General features: G+C 39.8%; 1 pseudogene; it reads right to left on the reverse strand.

Moving 5' to 3' along the window:
• Positions 1-426: 426 nt before the first annotated feature.
• Positions 427-27736, reverse strand: part of LOC119038992 (transcription factor-like 5 protein) — a 44875-nt pseudogene continuing 17565 nt past the window's right edge.

Below are 27736 nucleotides of genomic sequence, written 5' to 3' on the forward strand. Positions count from 1 at the left end.
AGTGGGAAATGGGAAGTTGTTTAATGGTTACAGTTATTTAATGGGCACATGCCTGAGTTGCAGGCCAGGTCCCCCAGTTGGGGCATGAGAGAGGTGATTGATGACTGTCCCCCCCGGCCACCAATAACTTTGATTTCAGTATTTTGAGTGTGTCGGATATCTCCCTTGTGGTAGAATGTGGATTGTTCTCAATTAATGTCTTGATTTTATCACTATCAACTTCAACTGGTACTCAACTATGGAGCATAATCCAGCCAGAAATCTCCAGCACAAAACTTGCAAACAACTTTTGACACGTTGGATCAGTCACTGCACCTTCTGCATATACTGTGCAAAACTTTTTTGCATTTCTGTAGATTTTTACTTTCTTGAAACAATAAAGCATAATATGCCAGAAATGTTGCTAATTTTCTTCCAACTTCAATATTAAAATAGCTTCTTCAGAGAATCTCCATGCTGCTCCTGGATGTACATCAGGAAGGAGATGGTCCACTTCAGGGTCATGACCTTGTCTGTCTCCAGTGACCTTGTCAGTCTCCACGTCGCAGAACCAGATGAAGCGGTTCAACTGTCACAGCAAATGTGGATTCTGTACCTTCTGTCCCCCTCCATGCAGTTGTGCCTCTCCTTGTGCTACAACCTCACCCCAACCCCACCCTGTGCTCCCCCAGGTGGGGCTGCGTGGACACGTGGACTGCTAAGAGCAAGGGGTTGCCTTTCTCCACGTTCTGAATCTCTCCCGGGGCTGTTCGCTCCACACGTTTGCAACTGGCTATCCTACTCTGATTCCTCTTATGTATTGCTTATTTGCACAGCGTTTCTCACACCTCCCACTTTAATTCAAACCTGCTCAGGCAAAGCTTTGTTTCTTCTACCTAAAGTTTGCTTAGTGGACTCAACTTCTTGAAGTGAACATAAAGAAAACGCTCTGGGCCATCTGATATCCTGATGCTTAACAGCCTCAAGTACAGAACAGGAGTTAGTAGAACTGTGCAAGAGTCTGGCGCCTCGGCTTTGGCTGTGAACAGAGGGTAGGTGGGCTGCAGGATTGTGGCCGCGCTGCCATCTTATTTTTCACCAGTGTTGTGCATTTGTTTTGTTGCTGATGAACAGGAACACTGTCAGATGTCGGTCGAATAAGAGTCACCAAATTGTTGAGCACCACGCTGGGCTCTGGAGACTGTGTGCCGTGCGCAGGCGGGGACTGAGCGGGGTTGCTGTTGAGGCCATCCTCCAGCCAGACGCCAAGGAGGGCTTGGCACTCATCTGGGGTGCTCTCTCTGCCGCCAACGCAGACCCGTTCTCTTCAAGCACAGCTCTGGGCACCTGGGGCTGGGCCACAGCTGCGTCAGCCTGGAGCAGGGAGCCTGACGTTTTCACCTCGGCAGGGTGGCACGCCTACCTCGCTTACCTGCATCATGTCTACAAGATGAAAACAGTTGGGGACGTCGACTGCACACAATGTGAATGTACTTACACAAATCAACTGTACACTTAAAAATAGTATACGTGGTAAATTTTATGTGTATTTTACAGTTAAAATAAATTTAAAAGAGAATTGGAAACATGCATCACTTCCTTAAATATTTCTCTTGTGCCTACTAGGTATCAGGTCTGTTCTTGGTGCCAGGGATAAGGCGCTAAAGAAAACAAAGTTGGGGATTCATGGAGCTTGTATTCTGGTGTATCTTATATGATAGCAGCTATATCCTTGTAGTCCACTCAATAAAATGAATAATTCTAGGATATTGGCTTTCATAAAATAAATTACTTACCCAGAATATCTGCAACTTGACTTGTATGTAAATGAAGGCTATATCTGAAGTTTAAATATCTTAATTCAAAAAGAGCACAATGATTAAAATTTAAAAATTAATCTTGATCCAACATCTTTTGGATGTGTTTGCCAATATATATGTTAAGAAATGGGATGTGAGACCAAATGTACAAATGGACAATGGTCAGACCATAAATATAAATATAGAACTTTAGCCTTGGCCAATGTGGCTCCATTGATTGGAGAATCATCCTATAACTGAAAGGTCATGGATCCATTCCCTGTTGGTGTACATAACCTAGGTTGTGGGTTCAATCCTCAATATCCCTTCTGCCCCAGCACTAAGATCCCCTGTCCTGGTGGGTGTGATAGGCAATCAATTGATGCCTCTCTCTCACATGGATATTTTTATCTCTCTCCCTTCCTCTCTTTCTGAAAGCAATGGGGAAAAAATATCCTCAGGTGAGGATAAAACACATTTAAAAAAATATAGAACTTTAACCCACAATCTGCGGCAACCTGCCCAGGAAACTAGCCTGCTGTAAGACTTACCAGAAGCAAGAATGCTATCTCTAGTGAAATTCAGGAAGTTAAACTGTTATATCCATAAAAATCAGCCTAAAATGGCCAAGATTGGATTAATATTTAACGGCTTTCCTATTTTTTCCCTGCTTCCCACTTAAGACCAACCAGAGAAAGCCATATCAGAAATACTCCTAACGAATGGCAGAGGATGCCTAGCTTCCAGTTAGTTATCCACCTCCAGCTTCCTCAGGACAGCAACCTCTAATTGAGGTGCCCCCGAAGCACTTTACAAACCCTTTGCCTACCTTGGACCCTCATCCAAAACACAAGAAAGGGTTGCTGACTCAGAATACATAGCTTTTGCTTTACTTGTTTTATTCATCTTCACTTAATTCCACAAATGTTTACTATGTAATTGTAAATTGCTATTCAATGTTAAAACAGTTAATAACTACCAAAACATAAAGAATTATCAGGAACTGTCCTAACTATGGAGTTACTAGCAAGATCACTACCCTGGCCCATTACCATGTCTCCCTTGCACACAGAGTTGCCTCGGCTTTAGCCAGTCATCTAACAGAAAGAATAATCACCACGTAATGAGATAGCTCTAGACCAAACAGTTTTCCCATTATTACAACGGCATAATTTTTAACAATGGGTAATCATTTGAAAAATTCTTTTAGAATGATTCTTTTGCCATTAGACTCCAGGGTAAGTATTGAGGAATATTTTTCATTTTTGTTCTAACATTTAAGGAGGATTGGGGTGACCCCAAATGATGACCTCCAGACAACAGGGACATTTCTACAGTTTACTTAAAAACGTACATACAAGAGGTTAGGAACTATTTCTGTTTGTTTGGGTCTGAATAACTAGTGGCTAAACATGAGGTGTAAAAATGTACTTGAAAGAGCTGGGTCAAGTGTGATGCTGGATAATCACTATAATGGATATTATCTTAAAATAAATGATGCACTTTTCTCCCTGTACCTTATACCACTTTTGTGACCTCCCCCATTTGGTAGGGATCATCCATTTGCCTCAGACAGTATAACAGTTCTCATGGCAGAAGGCTAAGAAAAAATATTACATTTTCAGACTAGCCTGCTTTTGAGAATTTTTCAGACCACAGATTTGCAAAACATGCTTTCAAAGAAGGAAATTTTTTAAATATAAATAGGGCAATCAAGATGGTGGAGTGGTCAGTGGAAGCTGCACAAACCTCCTCCTGGAACCAAACTGGAAATACAACTAAATTGTAGAGAAATCATTCTAAATAACCAACTGAACACCAGCTGGAGAGAAGCCTTATGATCAAGGACAGACAGAAGAAACCACTTCACCACAACGAGACTGGTGGGAAGTGTGGGGAAGGCACAAGAGGGGTGGCTGGGCTCCCATGGGTGGCAGCTGAAGTTCCAGAGGGGTATTTCAGCATCCAGGGGTTCACCCTGAGAAGTAGGGGGTCTAAATCCCAAGCTGGGCTCCACAGCCTATAGCAGCAGAGCCTGCAAAGGAACCCAGATAACATCCAGCTGTGGAAAGTAGTGGGGCTTCTGTCTGTCAGGGAGATACAGACAGGCTGGAAGACTGGAGATACAGACAGCCTCTTAAAGGGCCAACCCACAAAATCCCATTTGTAGCCACTTACCCTGGACTCTAGCAGAGGTACAGCAGAGTAGACTAGAGTCACATGAGAAGAGTCAGGGTTGGTGACTCTGGGGAGAGAATGGAAAGGTCAGCAGCCAGGATCCCTGTGCTACGTCATTCCCCATACTGCAGAGGCCATCTTTCTCAGGCAGAGCACTCCCCTCCAAGTGACATCAGCCTGAGGGGAAACAATAGCCCCACCCACAAAAATTGCTCTGACCCAGCCGGTGGTGCTTAAGGCTGACTGCTGAGTAGATTTGGAGGTTGTCTCAGTGATTAAATTTAACAACTAAAAGAGATCTCTGGGAGCTCTGAGACTTTAGGTGACCTTCCCCCTCACCCAGTATTAAAAGGCAGCCATGGGCACAGTCTGGTTCTTTCTGCACAAACCCAGGCCCGGCAGGGGGAACCATAAACTGTGGATTGCTGATAGTTCCAAACAGGTTGCCCAGGGCCAGTCATGGACAGGATCTGACAAAAGGTGCACAGGAGCTCTTACAAATCTATGTAATACATAGAAACAAACATAAAGAGGCAGCCAAAATGGGAAGACAAAGAAACAGGCCCAGATGAAAGAACAAGAGAATCCTCCAGAAGAAGAACTAAATGAAAGGGAGGAAAGGGGTTTATCAGATACAGAGTTTAGGTTAATGATTACAAGAATACTCAACTGCATGAAAACAGGTATAGAAACCATGAAAAATGCCAGTCAGAAATAAACAATGCAATATCGGAAGTAAATAATACACTGGGAGGAATAAACAGTAGGTTGGATGAGGCAGAGGATCAAATGAGCAATTTGGAAGACAGGGTAGAAAAAAACACCCAAGCAGAGCAGCAAAAAGAAAAAATAATTAAAAAATGAAGAGAGCTTAAGAAACCTTTGGGATGACATGAGAGTAGCAATACCTGCATCCCAGGAATACCAGAAAGATAAGAAACTGACCAAGGTATCAAGAACCTATAGGAAGATATTATGACCAAAACTTCTCTTTATTTTTTTTTATTTTTTTATTTTTTAAAATTTTATTGATTATGCCATTACAGTTGTTCTATTCCCCCCATCATTCCCCTCCACCCTGCACACCCCTCTCCCACCATTCCCCCCTTTAGTTTATGACCACATGTCTCAAGTTCTTTAGATTCTATATTTCCTATACTATTCTTGCCCTCCCCCTATCTATTTTCTACCTACCGTCTATGCTACTTATTTTCTGTACCTTCTCTCCCCTTCTCTCTTCCTCCCATTCCCCTGTTGCTAACCCTCCATGTGATCTTCATTTCTATGATTCACTCCTGATCCAGCTGTCCTCTTAATTTGCTTTTGTTTTAGGTGTGGTTGTTAATAACTGTGAGTTTGCTGTCCTTTCACTGTTCATATTTTTTATCTTCTTCTTCTTAGATAAGTCCCTTTAACATTTCATATAATAAGGGCTTGGTGATGATGAACTTCTTGAATTTGATCTTATCCGAGAAGCACTTTATCTGTACTTTCATTCTAAATGAAAGTTTTGCTGGATAGAGCAATCTTGGTTGTAGGTCTTTGGTTTTCATGATTTGGAGTACTTCTTTCCAGCCCCTTCTTGTCTGTAAGGTCTCTTCTGAGAAATCAGCTGACAGTCTGATGGGAACTCCTTTGTAGGTGACTGTCCCCTTATCTCTTGCTGCTTCTAGGATTCTCTTTTAATTTAATCTTGGCTAATATAATTATGATGTGCCTTGGTGTGTTCCTTCTTGGGTCCAACTTCTTTGGGACTCTCTGAGCTTCCTGGTTTTCCTGGAAGTCTATTGCCTTTGCAATATTGGGGAAATTCTCCTTTATTATTTGTTCAAATAAGGTTTCCACTGGTGGCTGTTCCTCTTCCCCTTCTGGTACCCCTATAATTCGGATGTTGGAGTGTTTAAAGATATCGTGGAGGTTCCTAAGCCTTTCCTCATTTTTTTGAATTCTTGTTTCTTCATATTTTTCTGTTTGGTCATTTTTTTCTTCCTTCTGGTCCACTCCCTTGATTTGAGTCCTAGTTTCCTTTCCATCACTATTCATTCCCTGTGCATTTTGCTTCATTTCACTTAGTGTAGCCTTAATTTTTCCGTCTAATTTGTGGCTAAAATCAACCAGTTCTGTGAGCATCCTGATCACCAGTGTTTTGAACTGTGCATCTGAAAGTTTGGCTATTTCTTCATCGCTTAGAGTTCTGGGATCTGGGGCTTTGAGTTCTTCTTGAACCATGTTTTGATCTGTTCACACTCATTATGTATGAGGAGCAGAGCCCTAAGTGTTCACCAGGGTGGGGCCGCCCAGGTCGCTGGGTTGTGACACTGTATGTGGGGGCGGGGTCATAGAGGGGCAATAGTAGTCCCCTCTGCTGCTTCTCGCCACTGGGGCCCGCACGGTCTGTCTCACTGCTCGCTCCTTCGCCTGGTTTATCTGCATGGGAATGTGTGACCACTGTCAGCCAGCTACCTTGTGCCCTCACTGGGTCTGCCTGTCGCAACCCCACACCTGAGATCGGCCAACCGCCGCCTGGTGCCTGGGTCTGTCTGACCCAGTTTTCCTGCACAACCCAGCTCCACCAGTTGCTGGCTCCGCCCCTCTTAACGGTCTGGCTGAAGGGTTTGTTGTTGTTGGACTTCGGTATAGTTCAGTTTTCTGTGTTTTGGCTGCATTTTTTGTTAGTAAAACTTTGTTGTCTTTAAACTTGGTTGTGCGAGAAGGCACAATATTTCCACCTGTGCCTCCATCTTGGCAGAAGTCTATGACCAAAATTTCTCTTAATGTGGTGAAAGAAGACACACAAGTCCAGGAAGCTAGGAGAGTCCCAAACAACAGAGACCCAAAGAGACACACACCGAGACACATAATAATTAAAATGGCAAAGCTTAAAACAAGAAGAGAATCCTCAAAGTCACAAGAGAAAAGCAGGTAGTTTATGTACAAGAAACTCCAATTAGAATATCACTGGATTTCTAAACAGAAACATTGTGGGTCAAAAGGTTTTGAAATATTCAAGGTGATGAGCAGTAAGACTCTACAACCTGGGCTACTTTACCCAGCAAGGCTTTCATTTAAATGTGAGGGAGAAATAAAGAGCTTTTCACACACGCAACAAAGCTAAGGGAGTTTGTCAATACCAAACCAGTATTGCAATAAATGTTAAAGGACTTGCTTTAAGAAGCAAAGAAAAAAAAAAAAACAAAGGGAAACAGTTTAAAAATAAAAAGTCAATAAATATGTATCTATCGATAATCACCTGAAATATAATGGCTTAAATGTTATAACCAAAAGACAGCGTAGCTGAATGGATAAAAAACAAGACCCATATTGATGCCATCTCCAAGGGACCTACCTCAGATCTAAAGATACACACAAAACTAAAGATACACACAAAACTAAAAGTAAAGGGATAAAAAAAGATATTTCATGCAAATGGAAAGGCAAAAAAAACCCTGGGGTAGCAATATTTATATCCAATAAAATAGACATTAAAACTAAGTCTATAGTAAGAGACATAGAATGACAGTATGTAATGATAAAGGGAAAAATCTAACAAGAGGATATAACCCTAGGAAACATTTATGCACCCAACACAGGAACACCTAAATATGTAAAGCAAATCTCGATTGCCGTAAAAGAAAAGACCAACGGAAATATAGTCATAGTAAGACAGGATAGTAAAAAGCTAGGAAAGTTTCTGGGCAAGTGGAATGGGGAAACTGAGAAAAGAAAAAACTGAGATGAGAAAATTAAACAAGGCCAAACAATCTGAGCAATTGACAGCCAGCTGGTGAACTGCAAGACCTTATCTCCTCTAACCAAGGACATTTGAGCAAATGGTATATACCTCTCCTCCTGAACCAGAGAATACATAACCTCCCTGGCCATAGAACACAGGTGTCCTGGGAAGAGAAGAATGCTAACAGAAATGGAGAGATAACACTGGGACAAAGAGAGCCAATTTGGAAAGAAGCTGTGTGACTCCTCTGTCAGCTGCCCCTCCCAAAAGAAGCAGCATGTCTGCATGTCTGTGCTCCTCCTAGGAATTTCCCATTCCCAAATTTCCACATTTTCCCTACATAAACTTGCCTTTAAAACCTCAAGTTAAGGTGGATGTTAAGGTTTTAACCCACCACCTTCTCAGACTGCTAGCCTCTGGTATTAATAAAAGCACAATTATAATCCAATCCCTGTCACTACTTTTTGGATGAGCAGTAACAGGCAGCATGAGCCCAGACACAGTTGCCCTCCAGTTTCAGTAGTAGGGAATTTTAACACCTTTTTGATTTCAGTGGAAAGATCTTCCAGACAAAATCAACAAGGAGACAATGGCCTTAAATGACACACTAGATTTAATTGCTATATTCAGAGCATTTCACTGCAGAACAGCAGAATATACACACTTTTCATGTACAAAAGGAACGTTTTCTAGGATAGAACATATTAGGACATAAAACAAGTCTCAGTAAATTTAAGATTGAATCCATATCAAGCATCTTCTTTGACCACAATGCTATGAAACTAGAAATCAATCACAAGAAAAAATACTAAAAAATACAATGACATGGAAGCTACATAACATGTTATTAAACAATGAATAGGTGAACAATGAGATTAAAGAAGGTATCAAGATACCTTGACACAAATGTAATGAGAACAACAATCCAAAATCTACAGGACACAGAGAACGCATTTCTAAGAGGGTAATTCATTGTATTACAGGCCTATCTCAAAAAACAAGAAAGAGCTAAAATAAACAATATAACTTTACACTTAAAGGAATGTGAAAAAAACAAACAAAGCATAAAGTGAATGGAAGTAATGAAATAATAAAGATCAGAGCAGGAACAAACGAAACAGAGTCTTAAAAAGTGAGACAAGACTTCCGCCAAGATGGAGGTGTAGGTGGACCCACCTCACTTCCGTGCACAACCAAATCTAAGAACAACTATTTTTAACAACGATAATTACAACCAGACCACACAGAAAATCGACAATACGGAGTCCGAAAAACAAAATAAATAAAGGACGAAATGCTCGGCTAAACAGGTAAGCCAGCAGAGAAGCCGGTTGACCGAAAAGATCCCTGACCTGGTGGCGCGCAAGCAGCTAAAGGCGTGGATGGGATGCAGGCTCACTACGAGTGCACACGTGGAAGAGGCGCACACAGGGAAGAGGAGCGGCTGGCTGTCTGCGGTAGGTCGCGCATTTGCATGCAGATAAACCAGTGAAGAGGCCAGTATTGAGACCGCAGGGCGCGGGGCAGCAGGCTCCCACAATTCTGCTTGGATAAACAGGCTGGGGCAGTGGTGAAAGGGGACGGACTGGGCTAACGGAGAGGACCGCCATTGCTCCCTCTCTGACCCCGCCCCCACACGCAGCGTCACAAACCAGCGACCTGGGTGGCCCCGCCCTGGTGAACAACTAAGGCTTTGCCCCCCCTACTTACCGGCACAAATAGACCAAAAATGGCTCTAGGACAACTCAGAGCCCCTGAACCAATAAATCTAAGTGATGAGGAAATAGACAAACTTTCAGATGCACAGTTCAAAACACTGGTTATCAGGATGCTCACAGAACTGGTTGATTTTAGTCACAAATTAGAGAAACATATGAAAGCTAAACTAATTGAAATGAATGGTAATGCAAAGGATACCAATAGTAATGGAAAGGAGTCTGGGACTCAAATCAATGGAGTGGACCAGAAGAAAGCAAATATTGGCCAAACAGAAAAGAATGAAGAAACAAGAATTCAAAAAAATGAGGAGAGGCTTAGGAACCTCCAGGACATCTTTAAATGTTCCAACATTCGAATTATAGGGGTACCAGAAGGGGGAAAGGAACAGCCACCAGTGGAAAACTTATTTGAACAGATAATAAAGGAGAATTTCCCCAATCTGGCAAAGGAAATAGACTTCCAGGAAATCCAGGAAGCTCAGAGAGTCCCAAAGAAGTTGTCCCAAGAAGAAACACACCAAGGCACATCATTATTACATTAGCCAAGATTAAAATGAAGGAGAGAATCCTAGAAGCAGTAAGAGATAAGGGGACAGTCACCTACAAAGGAGTTCCCATCAGGCTGTCAGCTGATTTCTCAAAAGAGACCTTACAGGCAAGAAGGGGCTGGAAAGAGGTATTCCAAGTCATGAAATCCAAAGACCTACAACCAAGATTGCTCTATCCAGCAAAATTTTCATTTAGAATGGAAGGACAGATAAAGTGCTTCTCAGATAAGACCAAATTCAAGGAGTTCATCATCATCAAGCCCTTATTATATGAAATGTTAAAGGGATTTACCTAAGAAAAAGAAGATAAAAAAGTTGAACTCACTGTGAGCAAACTCACAGTTATTAACAACCACACCTAAAACAAAAGCAAATTCAGAGGACAACTGGATCAGGAGTGAATCATAGAAATGAAGATCATGTGGAGGATTAGCAACAGGGGAGTGGGAGAAGAAGGGGGGAGAAGGTACAGAAAATAAGTAGCATAGACAGTAGATAGAAAATAGATAGGGGGAGGGTAAGAATAGTAGGGGAAATACAGAATCTAAAGAACTTGAGACACGTGTTCATGAACTAAAGGGGGGGAATGGTGGGGGAGGGGCATGCAGGGTAGAGGGGGGGAATAGAACAAATGTAATGGCATAATCAATAAAATTTAAAAAAAAATAATAAAACCTAAGAAAAACAGAAAAAAAAAAGAAAATACCTATGTTAGATAAACTTTGTTTAGGCATGGTTATAGTGCTATTGGCCATGAGTTCAATGTTAATGAGCCAACAATATATATTAAGATATCACCAAGCCCTTATTATATGAAATGTTAAAGAGACTTATCTAAGAAAAAGAAGATAAAAATATGAACAGTGAAAGGACAGCAAACTCACAGTTATGAACAACCATACCTAAAACAAAAGCAAACTAAGAGGACAGCTAGATCAGGAGCAGCACCATAGAAATGGAGATCTCATGGAGGGTTAGCAACAGGGGAGTGGGAGGAGGAGAAGGTACAGAGAATAAGTAGTATAGATGATAGGTAGAAAATAGATAGGGGAGAGGGCAAGAATAGTATGGGGAATATAGAATCTAAAGAACTTGTGACACATGGACATAAACAAAAGGGGGGAATGGTGGAGGAGGGGTGTGCAGGGTAGAGGGAAATAAAGGGGGGAATAGGACAACTGTATGGCATGATCAATAAAATATATTTAAAAAACAAAAAAAAAAGTGAGACAAAAGATCAATGAATCCACGAACTGCTTCTTTGAAAAGATAATCAAGGTTGACAAACCTTTAATCAGACTCATTAAGAAAAAAAAGAGAGGAATCAAATAAATAAAATCAGGAATGAAAGAGAAGAAATAACAACTCTCACCAAAAAAATACAAAGAATTGTAAGAAAATTTTAGAAACAACTATATGCCAACAAGTTGGACAACCTGGATAAATTCCTAGAAACAGAAATTTCTCAAAACTAAATCAGGAAGAATCATAGAATCTGAATACACAGATTATATCTAGTGAAATTGAAGTAGTAATCAAAAGACCCCCAACAAACAAAAGCCCTGGATTAGATAGCTTCAAGAGGTAAATTTTATCAAACATTCTGAGAACTATCACCTCACCTTCTCAAACTATTTCAAAAAAATTCAAGAGCCAGGAAAGCCCTCAATCTGATTTTTTGAGGCCAGCATTATGCAAATTTCAAAACCAGAAAGACACTACAAGAAAAGAAAATGACAGGCCAGTATCCGTGATGAACATACATGCTAAAATCCTCAACAAATTATTAGTGAACCAAATCCAGGTTGATGATGTGTGATTAAAAAGATTACACATCATGATCAAGTGGGACTTATTTTGGAAATGCAAGGTTGATACAATATTCACAAATCAATAAATGTGATTCACTACACAAATGAAATGAAGAATAAAAACCACATGATCATATCAATAGATGCAGAAAAATCATTTGATAAAATCCAGCACTCATTTATAATAAAAACTCTCAGCAAAATAGGATTAGAAGGAACATACCTAAACACAATAAAGGAACATACCTAAACACTATATATGACAAATGCACTGCCAGTATCACACTCAATGGGCAAAAACTACAAGTGTTCCCTTTAAGACTGGGAACAAGATAGCAAATTCCACTCTCATCTCTCTCATTTAACATACTACTGGAAGACCTAGCCATAGCAATCAGACAAGAAGAAGAAATAAAAGGCATTCAAAATGGAAAGGAAAAAGTAAAACTGTCTTTATTTGCAGATGACATAATACTGTACATAGAGAAGCCCAAAGATTCCACCAAAAAACTACTGGAACTAATGAATGAATTCAGTGAAGTCACTGGTACAAAATTAATATCCAGAAATCAGTTACATTTTATATGCTAAAAATGAACTAACAGAAAAGGAAAGTAAGAAAACAATCTCATTCAAAAATAATAAAATACCTAGGAATAACTCAAACCAATGATGTAGAAGACCTGTACTCAGAATATTATAAGACACTGAAGAAAGAAATTGAAGAAAATACAAATAAGTGGAAATGCATATGATATTCATGGATAAGAAGAATTAACATCATTAAAATGTTCATGCTACCTGCCCTGAGTGGTATGGTTCAGTGGATGCAACACTGGCCTGTGAACTGAAAGGTTCAATTCCTGGTCAGGGCACATGCCAGGGTTGTGGACTAGGCCCCCAGTTGGGGACATGCAAGAGGCATCGAATGTTTCCCTCAGATATCGATGTTTTTCTCCCTCTCTCTCTCCCTCCCTTCTCCTCTTTCTAAAAATAAATAAAATATTTAAAATGTCCATAATACCCAAAGTAATCCATAGATTCAATGCAATTCCTGTCATAATTCCAATGACATATTTCATAGAACTAGCAAAAATATTTCCAAAATTTATGTGAAACCATAAAAGGCCCCACATAGCAACAGAGACCCTGAGAAAGAAGAATGAAGTTGGAGGAATCATGTTACCTAGTATGAAACTATACTATAGGGCCATAGTAATCAAAACAGCATTGTACAGGCATAAAAACAGACACATAGGTCAATGGAACAGAACAGAGAGCCTATAAATAAACCCACACATTTATAGTCAATTAATACTGGACAGAGGAAGCAAGCACATACAATGGGCTAAAGATAGGTTATTCAATAAATAGAATTTTGAATATTGGACAGATTTATGCAGAAAAATGAAACTAGACCACCTTCTTACACCACACACAAGAATAAATTCAAAATGGATTAAAGACTTAAATACTAGAACCAAAAACATAAAATTCTAGAATTTTTCATAGGCAGTAATATCTCAGACAGTACTTACAGCAATATTTTATCTGATCTATGTCCCTGGGCAAGGAAACAAAAGAAAAAAATAAACAAATGGGATTATATCAAATTCAAAAGCTTTAGCGTAGCAAAGGAGATCATCAAATAACAAAAAGACAACCAATGTAATGGGAGAATATATTTGCCAATATATCTGATAAGGGGTTAATATCCAAAATTTATAAAGAACTTACAGCCCTGGCTGGTGTAGCTCAGTGGATTGAGTGTGGGCCTGCGAACCACATGATCACGGTTTGATTCCCAGTCAGGGCACATGCCTGGGTTGCAGGCCAGTTCCCAGCAGGGGACACATGAGAGGCAACCATATATTGATATTTCTCTCCCTATCTCCTTCCCTTCCCCACTAAAAATAAATAAATAAAATCTTAAAAAAAAAAACTTACAAACTCAACGCCAACCCCCCCCAAATAAAAATCAATCCAATTAAAATGTAGGCAAACAACCTGAATAGAACCTTATCCAAACAGGGCATACAGATGGCCAACATGAGTCTATACATGAGTCTCTGTTTTGCTTGTTAGTTCAGTTTGTTCAAAGATTCCACGTATAAGTGAAATCATATTATATTTGTCTTTCTCTGACTGGCTTATTTCACCTAGCATTATGGTGAAATAAACCTAAAGGTAGGCTGTAAAGAAGAAGACAATTTTACCCTTTATGACAGCATGGATGGACCTGGAGAACTTATGATCAACATCACTAATTATCAGAGAAATGCAAATTAAAACCACAATGAGATGTCATCTCATACCTGTAAGAATAGCTATAATAAATCAACAAACAAGTGCTGGCAAGGATGTAGAGAAAGGGGAACTCTTTTGTACTATTGGTGGGAATGCAGACTGGTGCATTCTGTGGAATACAGTATGAAGATACCTCAAAAAAATTAAAAATAGATTTGCTTTTTTACCCAATGAATCCACTTCTAGAAATGTATCTGAAGGAACCCAAAATATTAATTCAAAAAAACATAAGCACCCCTATGATCATTGTAGCATCATTTATAATTGCCAAGATATGGAAGCAGCCAAAGTGTCCATCAGTAGATGAGTGAATGAAAAAGCTATGGGACATTTACACAGTGGAATACTAGTAGGCTCTAAAGAAGAAGACAATTTTACCCTTTATGACAGCATGGATGGACCTGGAGAACATAATGCTAGGTGAAATAAGCCAGTCAGAGAAAGACAAATATAATAAGATTTCACTTATATGTGGAATCTTTGAACAAATTGAACTAACAAGCAAAACAGAGACTCATGTATAGAGAGCAGAATGACAGGTATTGGGGGAGGAAGGGTTTAGGGGGTGATAGGATCCAGAAAAAAGATGACAGGACTCATGGACACAGACAACAGTATGGTGATTGAAGAGGGATGGGGGTATAAGACAGTTAAATGGTAATGGAAAAAATGCCATAAAATAATTTAAAAATATATATATATATGTATATATATATATAAAAATCTTGAAAAAAAAGACACAGAGAAGGAAATTTTTTAATCCCAAATGCTCCCTTTTTATGTCCCCAGAAGAAAATCCGGCTAGCTCTTAACAATGTATGACCATTCAAAAAATTTAAAAGTAAATCAAAATTTTACTTTTAGAGTCATCTTCATTTTATTAATATTTTTATTGATTATGCTATTACAGTTTTCCCAATTTTTCTCCTTCTATCCCCCCATCTGCCCTGCTCCCCCAACCCTCCAGCATTCCCCCCTCCCTTAGTTCATGTCCATGGGTTGTACATATAAGCTTTGAGTCCTCTGTTTCCTATGCCATTTTTTGTCTCTCCCAGTCTACCTTATAACTATTAATCATAATTCTTTTTCCCTGTACCTTTCCCCTCTATTCCTCCCTTCCCTCTCCCCACTGAAATCACTCTGTGTGATGTCCATTTCTCTGATTCTGTTCCTGTTCTGGTTGTTTGCTTAGTTTGTTTTCATTGTTTTTCTTTTGTTTTAGGTTCATTTGTTAATAGTTGTGTTTATTGTCATTTTGCTGTTCATATTTTTATTTTATTTTTCTTAGATAAGTCCCTTTAACATTTCATATATTAAGGGCTTGGTGTTGATGAACTCCTTTAACTTGACCTTATCTGGGGAGTACTTTATCTGCCTTTCTATTCCAAATGAGAGCTTTGCTGGATAGAATAATCTTGGAAATAGTTCCTTGCCTCTCATAACTTGGAATACTTCTCTCCAGCCCCTTCTTGCCTGCAAGGTTTCTTTTGAGAAATCAGCTGATAGCCTTATGGGAACTCCTTTGTAGGTAATTGTCTCCTTTCTTCTTTCTACTTTTAAGATTCTCTACTTATTTTTAATCTTGGATAACTTAATGATGATGTGCCTTGGTGTGTTCCTCTTTGGGTCCAACTTCTTTGGGACCCTCCAGGCTTCCTGGACTTCCTCCTGGAAATCTATTTCCTTCACCAGATTGGGGAAGTTTTCCTTCATTATTTGCTCAAATAAGTTTTCAGTTTCTTGGTCTTCCTCTTCTCCTTCTGACACACCTATAATTTGGATATTGGGACATTTCAGGTTGTCCCAGAGGTTTGCAAAAGTCTCTTCACTTTTTTGAATTCTTTTTTTTTAATTTTTTTATTGATTATGCTGTTACAGTTGTTCTATTCCCCCCTTCATTCCCCTCCACCCTACCCCCCCATCCCCACCATTACCCCCCTTTAGTTTATGACCATGTGTCTCAAGTCCTTTAGATTCTATATTTCCCATGCTATTCTTGCCCCCCTTCCATTTTCTACCTACTGTCTATGCTACTTATTTTCTGTACCTTCTCCCCACTTCTTCTCCTCCCACTCCCCTGTTGCTAACCCTCCTTGAGATCTTCATTTCTATGCTTCCACTCCTGATCTAACTGTCCTTTTAGTTTGCTTTTGTTTTAGGTGTGGTTGTTAACAACTGTGAGTTTGCTGTCCTTTCACTGTTCATGTTTTTTTAACTTCTTTTTCTTAGATAAGTCCCTTTAACATTTCATATAATAAGGGCTTGGTGATGATGAACTCCTTGAATTTGATCTTATCTGAGAAGCACTTTATCTGTCCTTCCATTCTAAATGAAAGTTTTGCTGGATAGAGCAATCTTGGTTGTAGGTCTTTGGATTTCATGACTTGGAATACCTCTTTCCAGCCCCTTCTTGCCTGTAAGGTCTCTTTTGAGAAATCAGCTGACAGTCTGATGGGGACTCCTTTGTAGGTGATTGTCCCCTTAGCTCTTGCTGCTTCTAGGATTCTCTCCTTCATTTTAATTTTGGCTAATGTAATGATGATGTGCCTTGGTGTGTTCCTTCTTGGGTCCAACTTCTTTGGGACTCTCTGAGCTTCCTGGATTTCCTGGAAGTCTATTTCCTTTGCCAGATTGGGGAAATTCTCCTTTATTATTTGTTCAAATAAGTTTTCCACTGGTGGCTGTGCCTTTCCCACTTCTGGTACCCCTATAATTCGGATGTTGGAGCATTTAAAGATGTCCTGGAGGTTCCTAAGACTCTCCTCATTTCTTTGAATTCTTGCTTCTTGACTCCTTTCGGTTTGGCCATTATTTGCTTTCTTCTGGTCCACTCCATTGATTTGAGTCCCAGTTTCCTTTTCATTGCTATTGGTGTCCTGTGCAATTCCATTCATTTCAATTAGTTTCGCCTTCATATATTTGTCTAATTTGTGGCTATAATCAACCAGTTCTGTGAGGATCCTGATGACCAGTGTTTTAAACTGTGCATCTGAGAGTTTTGCTATTTCTTCATCGCTTAGATCTATGGACTCTGGGGCTTTGAGATCTTCTTGCAACATTTTTGGTCTTTTCTGGCCCTTTAAGTGTGAGAAGCGGCGCCTTGGACTCCCATGTCGCTGGGTTGTGACGCTGTATGTGGGGGCCTGGTCAGAGCGGGGGAAATGGCGACCCCCTCTGCTGTTTCTCACAGCTGGGTGCGGAGGAGCAGCACCTTAGGTGGTTCACCTGGGCCGGGCCACTCAGAGTCGCTGGGTTATGACGCTGTACGTGGAGGTGGGGTCAGAGCAGGGAAATGGCAGCGCCCTCCACTGCTGCTTGCTGCGGAAACCCGCCAGGCGGGTCCAACTGCCCACTCCCTTGCCTGTCCGCCCGCGCACAAATGCGCGACCACAGTCAACACGCAGCACCACTCCCCCGCTGTCTCCCTCACGGTCGCTCGCCTGATGGCTCGCTTGGTCGCTCACTAGGTCCAGCCCTGCGCCTGGATTCCGGGTGTCTGGATTCCACACCTGAGTCCGTCTGACCGAGACCTCCTGTGCAATCTCGCTTCACCAGCTGCTGGTTTCGCCCCTTACCGGTCAGGCTGAAGAATTTGTTGTTAACAGATTTCCGAAAAGTTCAATTTTCCGTGTTCTGGCTGTGTTTTCTGTTGCTAATATTTAGTTGTTTCTAAACTTGGTTGTGTGAGAAGGCACGGCACATCCACCTATGCCTCCATCTTGGCGGAAGTCCCCTGAATTCTTGTTTCTTCATTCTGATGAGCATTTACTTCTTCCTTTTATTCCAAATCATTGATTTGAGTCCTGTCACTGTTGATCCCCTGAACATTCTGCTTTATTTCACTGTTGGTATCCTTCATTTGTTTTTTTATTTTTCAAGCAAGCTCAATCAGATCTGTCAGCATTTTGATTTTCAGGGCTTTAAATTCTCCATCAGATAGGTTGGTGATCTTCTCTTCACTTAGCTCTCTTTCTACTGTTTTACTCTGTTCTTTTATTTTGCCCCTATTTCTTTGCTCCAGGTCCCTGATAAGATGTAAGGGGGTGGGGCCTTCTATATTCATTCAGGCAGGGCAAACCTCCTTGCTACACTGAGGTGCTGCCTGTGGGGGAGGGGCCAGAGAGGGAACAATACTGCTCACCTGCTCATCTCTAGAGCACTTTTCAACAAACTCTTGTGTGAGACTGGAAGTTTCTCCTACCACGGCAACTGCTGTAGTCCACAGCCACCCCAGAGTCTAAGTTTCCCCTCAGTCAGCCCCTCCCACACAGCTTGCTGCCTCACCACAGCCAGCCCTGCTCCCATGGTCCATCCACTGCCTCACCTCAGTTTTTCTTTGTCCACAGCCTTACTGGTCTGGTTGTTCTATTTGACTCTTTCTTTAATTCTGTGGTTGTTGGAGTTCCATATAGTTTGATTTCCTGGCACCTCTGGTTGTTTATTGATTTTAGATTAGTTGTTTTACTCCTTTTGGTTGTGTGAAGAAATAAAGGGTTTCTACCTATGCCTCCATCTTGGCCAGAACTCCTATGTTTGATGATTGAAGCAAAAAGTATAGTACTGCCTAATGTGCATATGCATATACAGAAATTATTTATTGATCCAACATGGCAGAGGAGTGAGTAGAAGTTATACTAATCTACTCCCAGGACCAATCTGGAATTACAATTAAATTGTGGAGAAATCACCCAGAACAAACAACTGAGCAATAATGAGAGAGAAAACTTATAACCATGGACAGACAGAGGGGGCAGCTTCGGAGCAATGTTACTGGTATGGAGTGCAGAGGAGAACAGGAGGGTTGGTTGGGCGCCCACAGGTGGCAGCTCCAGAGAGATATTTAAGTGGCTGATTGCATCCCCCTAAGTGTGAGGTCTGAACCCTAAGCTGGCATCCCTAGCCTACAGCACCAGAGCCCTAAAAGTACACAAACAACATCTAGCTGTGAAAAGCAGCAGGGTTGCTCTCTGCCAGAAACTACAGCTTGAGATGCAAAGAGCCATTTAAAGGGGCAATGCATAAATTTTCATTTGCAGCCACATACCCTGGGCTCTAGCAAAGTGGGGGAAGTGGCACAGTGGACTAGAAATGCTTGAGGAGACTGGGGATGGAGGCTTTAGTGAGAGAACTGAGAGAGTAGCTTCAGGGATCCTGGTGCTGAGTCATACCCCATACCACATCTGCCTTGTTGCTCAGGAAAACCACTCCCCTCCTAGAGGCAGCAGCCTGTGGAGAACAATAGCCCCAAACCCAGGGGGTATTCTGTCCCTCCATGTGGTGCTTAAACCTGACTGCTGAGTGCAGAGTGACTGGATTAATAACTGAAGGAGTCAGTGACAGACAGTAGATCCCTGGAAATCTGTAATAGGCTGCCTAAGGTCAGATGGGGTCAATATCTGACATCACCAGAAGTAGATTCAGAAAGAAAAAAGAGTGGTAAATACTAGATGCTACTGGGACTAAATCCACCATGGTCTTCTCCATGATTTGGATATTTTCTCTCATGCATAGCTTTTTTTTTTTTTTAAGGGAGGTTAAGAGGAAAGTGGGGCCCACCAGGGGAGGTTGGGACTTTCCTGCACAGTTTTTTAACATTCATTTCTTGTCCATCAAGTGTGTGTATATTAAGTCACTAGATTTTATACTATAGTTTATTTCACTTCACATATTTGCCCATCCCCTCTCCTACCCCATTTTACCTTCTTTCCTTTTATTATTTTTGTTTTAAATTTTGTTTTCTCTCTTGCTACAACTTGTTTCCATTCTTCACACTTATATTCCTCCCCAACCAGCCCCCCAAAACCAATTTTCTTGTCAATGGTCAGCTCACATTCTTTTTCCTGCTTTTAAAATACCCGTGTTCTCTCTCCTCCTTTACAAATCTTTGCTCATTGGTTGTGGATAGGGATGTTGTTGTTGCATTTTTTCAATGTTATCTCTAGATCTTCACTAATTTTGTAAATTAAGTCTCAAATTTTACTGTTCCCCTCTCCTACTTTATTTCATCTCAAATTCTAATTTTGCCCTGTCTTTGTTTCTTTTTTCCTCTTTCATCCTGCTTTTGCTAACCTTTTCCTTTTCATCTCAAATTTTAATTTTTCCCTGTCTTAGCCAGGTTTTCATTCCTCTCCTTTGCCCCTTTTCACCCCGAAATTATTTCACTTTTCTCTAGACATCACTTAAGCTTTTCTTCCTTTCTTTTTTCCCTCTTATTTCCATCCCACCTACATTAATTTTAGCTCATTTGTTGTTGATAGTACTGTAGTGGATCTCTCTCTCCAATGTGGTTCCTATATTTTTATTATTTACTTATTTTTCTTTGTTCTTTCTCTGTCACTTTATTTTATTTTAATTTCTGTTTACAATGAATATTATATGCTTCCCTTCTCTTACTCCATTTCTGCCATCTTCATTCCTTTTTTTATTTATGATGTAAATTTTACTTTCTCTATAGCATTGCTCTGCTTCCCTATTCTTATTAATGCCCCTCCCTCTACCCTCTCAAAGTCATTTTTCTTTCAGTAGGTCCTCTCATATCCGCTCTCTTTTCTTATAATAGTCATAATCTCTACACCCTTATTAATACTGGTTAATTGGCTGTTGATAGTGGGATTGCAGGTGGGAGGTATTTTTGCCGGTGGGGGTTTGTTTTCTGAGCTTTGTGGTTGTGTTCTGGCAGCATCTGCACAACAGCATACAAGACGTGGTGGCTGAAGTGACCCTCAGTCAACCAGCTGGAGGGAAAGACCCACCAAAGAACCACCTGACAACAATAAAAACTCAATTATATACAGAGAGTCAACATAAATGGCATAAAGAGCATCCCCAAAACATCAAGTTCAGGAGAGCAAGAGAACCACACCACTGAATCCCACAGGTCTCCTATGATAGAAGTTCACTCCACAAAGACAGGCAGTCAAAACAAATAAATTTAAGAAGCAGAAGCAAGAAGATTTTCCCCCCAAAATGGGAAGACAAATAACCCCCAATATAAATGAAAGGAAGAATCCCCATAAAGAGTGCTAAATGAAATAGAGGCAAGTAAACTATCAGATACTGAGTTAAAAACAATGATTATAAGAAAGCTCAATTAGCTCAATGAGAATTACCAAAAACTACATGGAAGCTACAAGGAACTTATTGCAAACTACATCAGCATGAGAAAGGACATAGAAACTATCAACAAGAGCCAGGAAGAAATGAACAATACAATTTCTGAATTGAAGAACACAGTGGAAGGAATCAAAAGCAGGCAAGTTTAGCAGAGGATCAAATCAGTGAGCCAGAGGACAAGGTAGGAAAAAGCTCTCAAAAAAACTAACAACAAGAAGAAGACTTGCAGACTCAAAAAGAATGAAGAGGGATTAAGGGAACTGCAGGACAACATGAAATGTTGCAATGTCCATATAATAGGGATACCAGAAGGAGAAGAAGAGGAGCAAGGGATAGAAAATCTGTTTGAAAAAGTAATGATGGAAAACATTCCTAACCTGGAGAGGGGAAAAGTCACAGAAGTCCAGGAAGCACAGAGTCCCAATCCAAATCAATCCAAAGAGGCTCACTCCAAAACACATCATAATTAAAATGGCAAAATTCCAAGACAAAGAGAGAATCTTAAATGTAGCAAGGGAGAAACAGGAAGTAACATAAAGTAGCTCTGATAAGGCTAGCAGCTGATTTCACAACAGAAATACTACAAGCCAGAAATAAATAGCAAGAAACATTCCAAATAATGAAAAGCAAAGGCCTGCAACCAAGACTACTCTACCCACCAAGGCTCTAAATTAAAATGGAAGGCCAAATAAGGAGTTTCCCAGACAAAAGAAGGCCAAAAGAACATAACTCCTCCAAACAAGCACTGCAAGAGATGCTAAAGGGACTGCTTTAAGAAGAGGAAGAAAAACAGTGAGAGAGAGAGGAACTCAGGTACAAAGAGGGAAATGGCAATGAATAAGTACTTATCAAAAGTAACCTTAAATGTAAGTGGATTAAATGCTCCAATCAAAAGATATAGCAAAGCTGAATGGATAAGAAAACATGAACTGCACATATGCTGCCTACAACAGACTCACTTCAGAACAAAAGACCTACACAGACTGAAAGTGAAGGGTTGAAGAGAATATTCCAAGCAAATGGACAAAAAAAAAAGCAACTGGGGAAGCAATACTCACATCAGACAAAATAGACCTCAAAACAAAGGCCATAAAAAGAGACACAGAAGGGAAGAATCCATCAAGAAGACATAAATATTCTAAACATATAGGCACCTAACACGGGAGCACCCAAAATGTAAGGAAAATCTTGGAGCACTTCAAGAAAGATGGAGACAGCAACAAACTTATACTAGGGGAATTTAACACCCAACAGTCAACAATGGCTAGATCTTCCAAACAAAATATCAAAAAGATTGTGTGGCACTGAATGATGCACTAGATCAAATGGACTCAGAACCTTTCATCCCAAGAACCAAAATACACATTCTTTTCAAATGCACATGGAACATTTTCAAAGATAGACCACATGATAGAACACAAAATAAGCCTCAACAAATTCAAGAAAACTGAAATCATATGAAGCAGCCACATAGGGACTAAGACTAGAAACCAACCTCAAAGAAAAAAATTGAAATTATTCAAATTCATGGAGACTGAATTGCATGTTATTAAACAATGACTGGGTTAAGAATGAGATCAAGGAAGAAACTTAAAATTTTCTGGAAACAAATGACAAGGAACACACAACAGTCCAAAACTTATGGGACACAGTGAAGACAATCCTGAGTAGGGAGTTCATAGTGATACAGGCCTACCTAAAAAAAGAAACATTTCAAATAAGCATCCTGACCCTATATCTACAAGAACTGGAAGAACAACAACAAACAAAGCCTAGAGCAATAGAACAAAGGACATAACCAAGATAAGAGCAGAATTAAATGACATAGAGACTGAAAGAATAATTCAAAGAATCATTACATCCAGGAGCTGGTTCTTTGAAAAGTTAAACAAAATCGACAAGTCTTTAACCCGATTCATCAAGAAAAAAAGAGAGAATACCCCCAAAACTAAAATCAGAAATGAAAGAAGAGAACTTTACAACTAAAACCATAAATAGACAAAGGATTATAAGAAATTACAATGAATAACTATATGCCAAGAAATTTGAAAACGTGGGCAAAATGGACAAATTTCTAGAAACATATAAACTTTCAAAACTGAGTGAAGAAAAAGTAGAAAGCCTGAATAGATCAATCACAACAAGGAAAATTGAAGCCATAATCAAAAGACACCGAGCACACAAAAGCCTTGGGCCAGAGAACTTCATCAGAGAATTTTACCAAACATTTAGAGAAGGGTTAATCCTGACTCTACTCAAACTATTTCAAAAAATCCAAGAAGAGGGAAGATTCTCAAACTCTTTTTATGAGGTCAATATTATCCTAATTCCAAAACCAGACAGACACAACAAAGAAAGGAAACTATAGGCCAATACCACTGATGAACATAGATGCTAAAATCCTCAACAAAATATAGGCAAACTGGATCCAAAAATATATTTAGAAGATCATACACCACGATCAAGTGGGATTCATCCCAGGATGCAAGCATGGTAAAATATATGCAAGTCAGTAAATATAACACATCACATAAGCAATACGAAAGACAAAAACCACATGCTCATATCAACAGACGAGGGAAAAGCATTTGATAAAGTATAGCACCCAATTATGATAAAAACACTCATCAAAGCAGGAGTAGAGGGAGCATACCTCAACATAATAAAGGCCATATACAAGAAACCAATTGCCAACATCATATTCAACAGGCAAAAACAAAAAGCTTTTCCTCTAAGATCAGGCACAAGACAAGGATGTCCATTTCCACCACTTCTATTCAACATAGTGTTGGAAGCTCTAGCTACAGCAATCAGATGAGAAAAAGAAATAAAAGTCATCCAAGTTATCTTCATTTTGGAAAGGACAAAGTGAAGCTGCCACTGTTTGCAGACAACATGATAGTGTACATAGAAAATCCTTATAGATTCCACCTAAAAACTCCTCAACCTGATAAATGAATTTGGCAAAATGGCAGGATACAACATCAACATTCAGAAATTGAAGACATTTTTGTACACTAACAATAAAATATAGAAAAGAAAATCCCACTTACTACAGCACAAGTAAAAGAAAATACTTGGGAATAAACATAATGAAGAAGGTAAAAGAACTTTTCTTAGAAAACTACAGAACGCTGAAGAAAGAAATTAAGGAAGACACAAACAAATGGAAGCAGGTACCATGTTCATGGGTTGGAAGAATTAACATCATCAAAATGTCCATACTGTCCAAAGCGATCTATACATTCAACACACTCCCTATAAAATTACCAGTAACATTTCACAGATAAAGAACAAACATTTCCAAAATTTATATGAAACCATAAATGACCCCCAAATTGCCTCAGCCATTTTGAGAAAGAAGAACAAAGTAGGAGGGATCACAAAACCCCTATGATTCTGATATTAGAGTGTCAGGTTGTCCTAGAGTTTCCTAAGCCTTTTTTCATTTTTTTGAATTCTCATTTCTTCATTCTGTTCTGGTTGGATGTTTATTTCTTCCTTTTGCTCCAGATCATTTATTTGAGTTCTGGTTTCCTTCTCTTCACTGTTGGTTCCCTGTATATTTTGTTTTATTTCAGTTTGGATAGCCTTCATTTGTTCCTTCATTTTGTGACTGCGCTCAATCAGTTCTGTCAAAATCCTGATCACCAGTGTTTTCAACTCTGTATCAAATAGGTTGGCTATCTTCTCGTTGCTTAACTCCTTTTCTGGAGTTTTGATCTGTTCTTTTATTTGGGCCATATTTCTTTGTCTTGGTGCATGTGTTATGTTGTAAGGGGGCAAAGACTTAGGTATTCACCAGGGTTGGGCAACCCTCTTTGCTGTGTTGTGTCTGTGGGGAAAGGGTCAGAGACAGAATAATTCTGCTCACTTCTTCCTCTAGTAGCCCCACTTTCCAGTGAACTCTCTCATGTGAGACTGAGTTTCTCTCCCCATAGCAACCTCTGCAGTAGTTTACAGCTATCTTTGAGCCTTTAGTTTATGGTTCAGCCAGCCCTGCCTCGCCTGAGGAGTTTGCTGCCCTGCCCCTCATCCTCTCCCCTCAACTGCCCATCTCTGCCCCTCCTATCCTCCTACTGATCTGGGTGAATGTTTCTTTAACTCTTAAGTTGTCAGAGTTCCATGCAGTTTGATTTTCTGGCACTCCAGGTTGTTTATTGTTTTTAGATTGGTTGTTATTCTTCTATTGTTTGTACGAGGAAACAAAGAATTTCTACCTATGCCTTTATTTTAGTTATGCCTAAATTATTATTTATTTTTGCCAGAACACTCTCCCAATTTTTTCTATAGTCTGCTTACATTACAATCCTAGTTAAGGTTCCCTTCTCTTTGTTCTGATAGCTATCACATTTACATGTTCTATGAAGCATTGTCTCTTTTTCATTTATTTAGGATAATAAATAATTTAATAATATAATGATCTATTATGACTATAGCCATTAAATAAATCATTATTTTAAAAAGTATATTGGCATAAGATCATTTCTGAAGGCAGATTTTTAGACTATAAGCTCAAATTTAGGCATTTTTATTTCTATTACTGCTATATTTAAAATATTAATGCTGCTAAAATAATTTTTGAGACACATATAAATGTACATAAATGTAAACACTAAGGTAAATAACTGGTGGGAAACTCAAAATTGAATCTAGAATAGAATAAAAATATACTGTAATAATTAGATTATTCCTTAGATTGAAACTGGACTAACTATTTGAATAAAAGCATGCAATAAATAATACTTAACACATCACTGACCTAAATCAATTAAGAAATTAGACTACATTAAACTTGGTTTATAGACTTTCCATAATTCTTCATATTAAAACAACCCCCCTGAAAGTTAGTAGGTAGTATTTAAATATTTATTAATCTTGGGCATTGTGGCCAAGATGGACACATAGGTAGAAACCCTTTGCTTCCTTGAACAACCAAAAGGAGGATAACAAACGTACTAAAATCAATAAACAACCAGAAGTGCCAGAAAATCAAACTGCATGGAACTCCGACAACCAAGGAATTAAAGAAACAGTCAACCAGAACAACCAGAATGGTAAGGCAGCAGATAGAGACAACCCCAGGTGAGGTGGTGGACCATGGGGCTGACTGAACTGGAAATTGAGACTCAGAGCCAACTGTGGACTACCTTGGTTGCCATGGTCAGAGAAACCCCCAGTCTCACACAAGAGTTTGTTGGAAAGTGGGGCAAGAGCCGAGCAGGTGAGCTGCATTGTTCCCCCTCTGGCCCCTCCCTCACAGGCAGCACTATAGCGCAGGAAAGAGGGTTGCCTGGCCTGGGTGAATACCTAAGGCTCCGCCCCCTTACAACTTAACAGGTGTGCTGAGACAAAGAAATAGGTCCCAAATGAAATAACTGAGAAAAACTTCAGAAAGAGAGCCAAATGATGAGGAGATAGCCAACCTATCTGTTGGAGAATTAAAAAACCTGGTAATCAAAATGCTCAAAGAACTGATTGAGCTTGGTTCAAAAAATGAAAGATACCCAAAATGAAATAAAGCAAAATATTCAGGGAACCAACAGTAACAGGAAGAAAACCAGGACTCAGAGCAACAATTTGGAACAAAAGGAAGAAATAAACACCCAACTGGAACGGAATGAAGAAACAAGAATCAAAAAAAATGAAGAGAGACTCAGCAACCTGTGGGACAACTTGAAACATTCTAATATCCAAATTATAGGTGTGCCATAAGGAGAAGAACAACAGCAAGAAATTGAAAACTTATTTGAACAAGTAATGAAAGAAAACTTCCCCAATCTCATGAAGGGAATAGACTTCCAGGAAGTCCAGGAAGCTCAGAGAGTCCCAAAGAAGTTGAACCCAAAGAGGAACACACCAAGGCACATCGTCATTAAGTTACCCAAGCTCAAATATAAAGAGAGAATCCTAAAAGAAGCAAGAGGGAAGGAGAGAGTGACCTACAAAGGAGTTCCCACAAGACTATCAGCTGATTTCTCAAAAGAAAACTTGCAGGCAAGAAGGGGCTGGAAAGAAGTATTCCAAGTTATAAAAGGCAAGGACCTACATCCAAGATGACTCTATCCAGCAAAGCTTTCATTTAGAATGGAAGGGCAGATAAAGTGCTCCCCAGATAAGTTCAAGTTAAAGGAGTTAATCATCACCAAGTCCTTATTATATGGAATGTTAAAGGGAGTTTTCTAAGGAATAGAAGATCAAAAGTATGAACAGTAAAATGACAACAAACTCACAGCTATCAACAAATGAACCTAAAAAAACAAAGAAAACAAAAAATAATTGAACTACTAGGAATAGAATCAGAGAAATGGACATCACATGAAGGGTTTTCAATGGGGAGAGGGGAAGGGAGGAATAGGGAGGAAAAGGTACAGGGAAGAAGAAGCATAACTGGTAGGCATAAAATAGACAGGGAGACATCAAAAATGGTATAGGAAATAGAGAACTCAAAGAACTTATATGTACAATCCATGGACATGAAGTAGTGGGTGGGGAATGCTGGAGGGTTGGGGGTGCAGGGCAGAGAGGGAAAGGGGGAAAATTTGGGAAA

The sequence above is a fragment of the Artibeus jamaicensis genome, unplaced genomic scaffold (assembly GCF_021234435.1).
Source record: "Artibeus jamaicensis isolate MK-2021 breed Jamaican fruit bat unplaced genomic scaffold, CSHL_Jam_final contig_785, whole genome shotgun sequence".
NCBI classification, from domain to species: domain Eukaryota; kingdom Metazoa; phylum Chordata; class Mammalia; order Chiroptera; family Phyllostomidae; genus Artibeus; species Artibeus jamaicensis.